This window comes from Silene latifolia, unplaced genomic scaffold (genome assembly GCF_048544455.1).
Source record: "Silene latifolia isolate original U9 population unplaced genomic scaffold, ASM4854445v1 scaffold_264, whole genome shotgun sequence".
Classification (NCBI taxonomy): domain Eukaryota; kingdom Viridiplantae; phylum Streptophyta; class Magnoliopsida; order Caryophyllales; family Caryophyllaceae; genus Silene; species Silene latifolia.
The window spans coordinates 137,557-146,037 of NW_027413207.1; the positions used below are offsets into that span (position 1 = coordinate 137,557).

Below are 8,481 nucleotides of genomic sequence, written 5' to 3' on the forward strand. Positions count from 1 at the left end.
GTATGGATTTTGATTTTGGTAACCTTGGTTTTGATTGTAAAAGGGTCTTTGATTTTGGTTTCTCATGGGTGGTGGAGTGTATGTTGTTTGAGGGTTTTGAACATTTTGGCTTTTGTATGAGAGATTTGGATGGAATTTGGTGTTTTCATTGTAAAAGTTGGAATAAGGGGTACCACTCTTGTATGCTTGGAAAGCATTCACTTGTTCATTTGTTCCCCTACATTCACCTTGGTCATGTCCCAAAGTTCCACAATTCTCACATATCCCACTTGGCATTGATGAGGATGCCGTCATGGCATTAACATGATGCTTCGATGATTTTGAGTTTTTCTCAAGTCTAGCCATAGCTTGTTCAAACTTCAAGTTGATTGTGTCAATGTGAGCACTAAGTTGAGCACCCAATTGAGTAACGGAGTCCACTTCATGCTTTCCTCCTCTAGTAGCCTTGCGAGGTCTACTATATTGTGAGTTATGGACCGCCATTTCCTCAATCTTGTTCCATGTTTGATTGTCATCAACTTCGGTGAACATTCCATTTGATCCCATATTGAGAATGTTCCTAGAATCTTCATATAAACCATTCCAAAATTGTTGCACCAAAAACCATTCGCTAAGTCCATGGTGAGGACATGAGCGACAAATACCTTTAAACCGCTCCCAAGCTTCATACAAAGACTCTTTATCCCTTTGCTTAAAACCCGTAATTTGAGCTCTTAGCATGTTGGTCTTTTCCGGTAGGTAGAATTTTTTGTAGAAAGCTAGAGCCAACTTCTTCCAAGAATCTATTCCAAGGGTGGCCTTATCAAGGCCCTTCAACCATTGCTTCGCGGTGCCGGTTAAGGAAAAAAGGAAATAACACCCATCTAACTTGGTCGTGAGTCACACCCGTTTGAGAGATAGCATCACAATAATCGCAAAAGGTTTCCATATGAGTATGAGGGTCCTCACTAGGCATCCCTCCGAATTGGCTCCTCTCAACTAGTTGGATGAAGGCGGACTTGGCAATAAAATTTCCGGTGAGATGTTGCGGGGTAGGAGTACCATTTGGTAGATTCTCCTCGGTGGGTACGGAGTGTGACGAGAATTTTGGCATTGTAGGTGGATTTTGTGGGGTATTGTGTAATGGGTTTTCTTCTCCTTCTATTGCGAAAGGATTGACAAACTCACTAGTGGGTTGAACAACTTCACCAACACCTCTCAAATTCCTCCTAACAAGTCTCCTATTGTTCGTCAAGGTTCTTTCGATTTCACGGTCAAAAGGTAACAAATCACCTTGTAACCTTCTAGACATGCAAAATATCAAACAACTCAAAAACAATTAGAACAAACCTTGAGGAGTTTTACTTCCTCAAGGCGAAGAAAGACACAACTAATGACAATAAAAAGAAATCTAAATCAAACAAACACCGTCCCCGGCAACGGCGCCATTTTTGATGCAATCCCGCTAAGTGTTCACAAATTAAGATGTGGTCGTTGGTCACGGTCGAATCAAAACACAATTTATAGCTCCACAAACAACTCTACAATTAGTAAAGAGGCAAGTAAAGGTCGGATCCCAAGGGACGGGAGTTGAAATGAGATTTCTATTGCAACTAGTGGTGTCTAAGGGGTGTCACAAATTGGGTTGATGTAGAAGGTTACTAAACTAGAATAACAATGAAAATAAACAAGCAAGATGAATTAAAGGGGTGTAAACAATTGATTAAAGGCACTAGGGTGTCATGGGATCATAGGGGAATCATGGGATATGATCATACAAACATGTTCTCAAATTATAAGCAAGCAATTAATGTTGTGATGGATTGAGTTGGGTTATATCTTACAATCCTAGGAAAGTTTGGGTCCCGGAGACGAATCGATTAGATTGTACAACACCTACAAGTCGACTTAATCTTCCCTACTCAACAACATGCATGGTCTAATGAGACTCGAGTTGAGTTATGTCTTACAAGTCTCATTGAAAAGATAGGAGATGATAGTAAATGCAAGGATTCATAGGCTTAGCATTTCATCAAATATAACATGTGCATGAGTTGAGATCAAAACAAGCAAGCAAATAAAACATGAAAGCATATTAATTTAAGCATGAATCATTCCCCATGTTGGTTTCCCCTAATCACCCATTAACCCTAGCTAAGAGACTACTCACTCATTATCATGTTGATCATGCTAGAAAGGTTGTCAATCATACCAACAATATGAAACATGATGAATAAATGAAAGTAATTAACAATAATTAAAAAGGGATTAAGAGATTATACCTACTAATGATTCCAATAACAAAGCAAGAATAATAGAAGTACTTGATGTTTGATTGAGAGGTTGTCAATCTCCCAATAATAACCCAAATAATCTTCAATTACCCAAAATAAAGGATGAACAAGAGAGAGATTAAAGAACTAAAACTTGGATTAAAACTTGATTAATACTTGATTACAATATTGAAGAGAGATTTGATTGATATTAACTACACTAATTATTGATAAGAAGAACATGCTCCTCTAATTAGACTAATGGGGTATTTATAGTGAAAATTAGGGAGGATGCATTAGGGTTAACTAAGGGCTAAACTAGTAATTACACTTTTTAAGTTGAGCAAGGAGGACCCGGTATTTTTGGAGAGAAGGGCTTCTCTTTTCGTAGCTTGAAGAAGACAATCCGTGCTGTGAAGAAATCCGGGCGGAATAGGGTCGGGACGGGCGGATTGCACCGTTGGAATCCGAGCGGATTCAGGTGAATCCGGGCGGATTGTGGAGGGGGAATCCGAGCGGATTCAGGCAAGGACGCTCGGATTGTGCTGGGGCTGGACGGACGGATTGTTGACAATCCGCTCGGATTGTCAGTCAGCATAGTAACTTCTTCTTTTCTTCCCTTTTCTTCGTAAATTCCTTGGGGATTTCCTTGGGGACTCAAGGATCTTTCCTCAACATTGCTCTTCTACTATGATATGTACAAAGGCCTTCTAATCTTGTCTCTCCTTGATGCTTGGTCATTGAATTCGATCAATTTAGTCTCGTTTTGCCATGAAGATGCAAGATTCTTACTCCTTTCCTACCAAGGGATCAAAATCTCAAAGAATATGCAAAACAAAGAACTAAAGATAAGAAATGACCCAAATAAGCACTAAAAAGCATGGAAACAAGGCGAATTCGGGGGCTAAATATGCGCCAATTATGGTCACATCACTTATTACACTTCTTCGTATTCCCTTGTTCCCAATCATTTATTTACGTTCAATTAAAGAGTTGGCTCGAACCACCAACCAACCATAGACCAAAACGAGCACCGTAACTGTCTTACAGTCCATATTCGCGTTTTTATGCAACCACACTGAGTTATATTTCGACCCCCATTAAGACAAGGTTTAAGACGGATTTTAACAGATAAATTCGTTCATACCAATAATAATAATAAAAAAATAAATAAAGAACCAAGCTTTGTCAAAAAAAGACATGTAAACAACACATAAGACGGAAATTTCGACATTTTTATCGAGTAACCTATCACCGTTACCTTAAACGCTCCTTATTCTTCGAATAAACGGTCCCCAAAGCTTGAGTCTTACACCGGGTCTTCGAAACCTTTATCAAGGAGCAAGAAAAAGAAAGGATTGTGGCAAAAATCGAAACTTTTATAAGACGGCGAAAAACGAAACCGTCACAAAAATGAGACTTTATTACCTTGAAAGATGAAGGAGGAAGTAAGGAGGAGAATGGTACAAAAATTAGAAGAAAAGGTTGAGAAATGGGGGCGGGATCTCGGTTTTAAGGTCGAGATAAAAATGGTGATTTAAGTTGCTGAGTATTGTTGTATTGTTGCTGCTACTGTATGTCTTTCGAAAAGAAGGGGGAGGAGTAGATGGAGAGGGGACGCGGTAAGCAACAACAACAATATTATGTGATTAATAATATTAATAATAATAATATATATATATATATATATATAATAATAATAATATATAATAATAATAGAAGAGATATTTAAAGGTAGAGTGTAAGAGGGTAGGTGAGTGTGTTGTCGATATAGGATAGGTCGAGAAAAGATAGTGTCACAAGTGGAAATGTGACGGTCTACAGCTAGACGGAATAATGTCTCGAGTCTATATTAACTTCAGACGGAAACTAATATTATTACTGTCACTATTATTATCCGACCAAAAATATGTATACATAAATTCTTATAAAAATTATGCCTCAAAAATATAATTTAATAATACGTATTTTTATAAAAATGAGCTTTTATATAATATTACTTTTATAAAAATCGTGTTTGACATAAAATTAATTAAATTGAATAATTAAAAAATATAAAATAAAGTGATTAAACGGTTTAATAAATTTTAAATGCCAAAATGGGAAATTCGCGGGTGTTGCAATCACCCCATCTTTTAAAAAGTTTCGTCCTCGAAACCTGAAGGTAGAAAAGAAGGGTTATAAAAATAAAACTGAACTTTTAAAATCGATAACCAAAACATTAAAAGGTTAATTACTTGTAAGAATTAAAATTCTTTCAAAAGTTTCAACTAAAATTTTCTGACATAACCAAGTCGAAAGGCAAATCATTTGTATAAATCAAAATCAAAACACTTTCAAAAACATTAACGAAGAGTTTTCAAAAGTATAAGTCTCATTCATGGAACGAAATTGCTCTTGTCGTGCACACAAGAACGCTTACTTTCCAAGTCAAAGACAAATTTAAAACAAAAATCATTCGCCGACAAGCGTAGAACAAGTTATCAAACGTCTCCAATAACGAGTTCTAACATCCGATCAACGTTAAAATCAAGAGAGAAAGGTAATCCACTCAAATTTTCTCTTGCAAAAGCCAAAATGGAGATAAAGGTTTCACTTTTAAACTAAAAAAGGAGTCAAGTTTGTGAAAAGATAACATCAAACTTTGACAAAGAAATCATAAATAGATCGTTAACAGAAATTGTATAAAATTTAAAGAAATCTCGGGTTTGGCAATTAAAATCATGATATTTAAGTTTATATTCAAAGAACAAGTAGGGAACTAAATCAAATTTTCATTTTCAAAATTTTTATAATAGGTAAGGTTTTGCAAAAGTAGCATAAACTTTTATCACCGAATCAAAACTGGTAGCTTGAAAGCTTAGAAATTGAATAAAAGAAAAGTAACTTAGACATCATAGATACCGGTATGCAAAAAGGATTCAACTTAACTAATCAAAAGAGTTATGATGAACTTCCTAGGGTAAGAGTTGAAGTCAAATCTACAAGGATGTAAAAGATAGAGTTTTAATAGGTCGTTAGCATCAAATTTAAAGGAGGAGTATGATGAAGCGAGGAAAAGAGGTATGAATGGTAACGCTTATGGTCAAAGAAGAGGATGAATTAGACAACAAGGAAACGCCAGGTACTCAAACCTTGAACAACAATATCATCCTAAACGGTTCCGAAAACTTCCTAACAACAAAACTCATAATCACAACACTTCCAAGGATTTCCTCAAAACACTCATGTTACTTCATCCTAAGCAATTCCATGAAACAAGGTACTCCACTATAAGTGTGATCTCACTACTGCAAAACCTCAAACATCTACAAACGACTTCCACAAGATCAGGGTCAAAGTTCCGACAAAGCTATACTCATATCCAACTAGTGTCAACCACGGGTTTCTCAAAATGGTAAAATTCCCAATCAAAATCCAAATTCAAAAGTTCTTTTGCATATTCTATCATTATTCCAAGGAGATCTTGCTATACTCTCGAAACCTAAAGCATAGATGGTGACATTCTTCAAGTTACGAGGCAACCACCCCAAAACATCTAACTCATCTTAGCTCAACATCTATCGATCCCAACTTATAATCACATCTCAAGAACTCTGGTTATTAATCCTCATTACCGCAAAGTGGATACCCAAATGAGATTTCAAAACTAGCTATGACTCTCACCTAACATAGTTCTTATGTAATCATCACGGCACTCATAAAAGTATACCGACTATGCTATCCTCAAGCTTAACTCAAACCTCCAAGTAACACTTCCATCACCAATCCAATGTACTCACTTTACCAAGGATCTAGGTATAAGAATCACTAATTATGTCTCATCACACCACCTAAGTCTTTCCAACATCACAACCTCTCAAAACCAGGGTTATGGGTTAACCACAAACCATCTCCTCAAAAGTCAAATTTTCCAACCAAGGTCAACATTCCTCAAAAGAAAGAGTACTATCAAAAAGACGTCAAGGGGGGATAAGCAAGGAACAAAGGATAAGTTAGGAAGGTACAAGAGTCACCTCCAAGGAAAGAGAAAAGAGAGTTTAGACGAAGAAATAAGCATCAAGAAGTAAGAGAATAAGGCAAGATACACAAAGACTGAGAAACATCTTCGAGGAAGTAGAAGCATACTTCAAAGGTTGAACAAATCTTCAATCCTCAGCAATAAGCACCAAATCTTGATCACCACATTGGTGAGTTTACAATCATTGATCCACGAGCATGACAATTATTAAATGACAATCAACAAACATGTTAGAACCTAACAAAGAGCAAACACACTACAGACTACCACCTTAGGTCCTTAAGTCTACCCATCTCTCATTCATTATTCAAGGTCAAGTTCAAATTTAAACTTGGGGTACACGTGTGTGCGTCAGGAGCAACATAGGCTCTGATACCATTTGTGACACCCCGCGATAAAGCGGAAAATATAACTAATAAATTAAAGCGGAAATTTATGATATTTTTAAAACTTTTTACTACTAGTTAAAGATTAACACGCGGGTGCCAAAAATGAAATGAAACAAGTACTACAATAGACAAACTTAGGTTATTACAACCCAAGTCTAGAAGGCGGGGAAAAGATATCCCACGAATAAACAAATAAAGGGTTTTTAAACTAGCAAACTAAGATCCATGAGTTTAGTTCTCGCTAGCCCACACGTCTTCCCCACGTAAGCATCTTCACAACCTGTCATTCATGTAAACATGAACGCCACAGTCAGTGGGGGGTAACTCAAGGTTCTTCCAGCCACAAAATGTCGAAACACAGATAAACAAAATTATATTAGAACATCATGAATATAACTATTTGATGCAAGCACTCACACAAGAGACTAACATTCAACTACATGCGTAGTCATTCTTAGATAAGGCATATGATACATCCAACTTGAAAACCAAACAACATACAATACATGAAATGGGACTACTAACATCACATAATAAGCAAAGCATCCGACTCAGAGGCTACCTTTAAAGCATGTCCGAGACACAAGTCCTTAAGTACCTTGGCTCAACGGTTACCTTTAAAACATGTCCAAGGCACGACCTCGAAAGTATCTGGCTCACCGGTTACCTTTAAAACATGTCCAAATACTACAAACAAGTGCCCGACTCAGAGGTTACCTTTAAAACATGTCTGAGGCACAACACATAAAGTATATGGGTCAGCGGTTACCTTTAAAACATGTCCAAATACTACAAACAAGTGTCCGGCTCAGAGGTTAGCTTTAAAACATGTCCGAGACACAACACATAAAGTATCTGGCTCAGCGGTTACCTTTAAAACATGTCCAAATACTACAAACAAGTACCCGACTCAGAGGTTACCTTTAAAACATGTCCGAGGTACAACAAACAAGTATCGGCTCGTGATTTACCTTTAAAACATGGCCAAATACAACAAACAAGTGTCCGACTCAGAGGTCACCTATAAAACATGTCCGAGACACAACAAACAAGTATCTGGCTCAGCGGTTACCTTTAAAACATGGCTAAATACAACAAACAAGTGCCCGACTCAGAGGTTACCTTTAAAACATGTCCGAGGCACAACAAACAAGTATCTGCCTCGGTGGTTACCTTTAAAACATGGCCAAATACAACAAACAAGTACAACAAACAAGCACAACAAACAAGCACATAGAACGGGATTATTAATGTCACATTCATACTTATGGCTTGCATCTCACCATAAGTACGGATGGGAACATCAATCCCGACGACCTTATCGCAACTAGAGGGCCTATGGCTCACCCCTAGTATCCGATAAGACCGTGACTCAGGGACGGGATGATTAATGTCACATTCATACTTATGGCCTGAATCACCATGAGTACGGATGGGAACATCACTCCCGACGAATCATATCGCAACTAGAGGGCCTCTGGCTCACCCCTAGTATCCGATAGGACCAAGACTCAGGGACGGGATGATTAATGTCGCATTCATACTTATGGCCTGCATCACCATAAGTACGGATGAGAACATCACTCCCGACGTTCATACCGAAACTAGAGGGCCTCAGGCTCACCCCTAGTATCCGGTAGAACCAAGACTCTCACAACCGAACAATACTAGATATTATCTAGACTATGACTCTTACCAGTACGATAATAAATATCTCATACTTGTGTTATATTACTAAACATTCCATTTTATAATTTAACATGCCGGTTAAATAAGATATACTGAGTGATAATGAATAATTTACGTTATATGAAATATA

At 37.4% G+C, this 8,481-nt stretch overlaps 1 non-coding gene across 1 annotated transcript; it reads left to right on the plus strand.

Annotated features, from left to right (window-relative positions):
- The first annotated feature begins 613 nt into the window (after positions 1-613).
- Positions 614-720, plus strand: LOC141639049 (small nucleolar RNA R71). Its single transcript, XR_012542343.1, has one exon. It is a non-coding gene; the product is annotated as a small nucleolar RNA R71 (small nucleolar RNA).
- Positions 721-8,481: the final 7,761 nt, after the last annotated feature.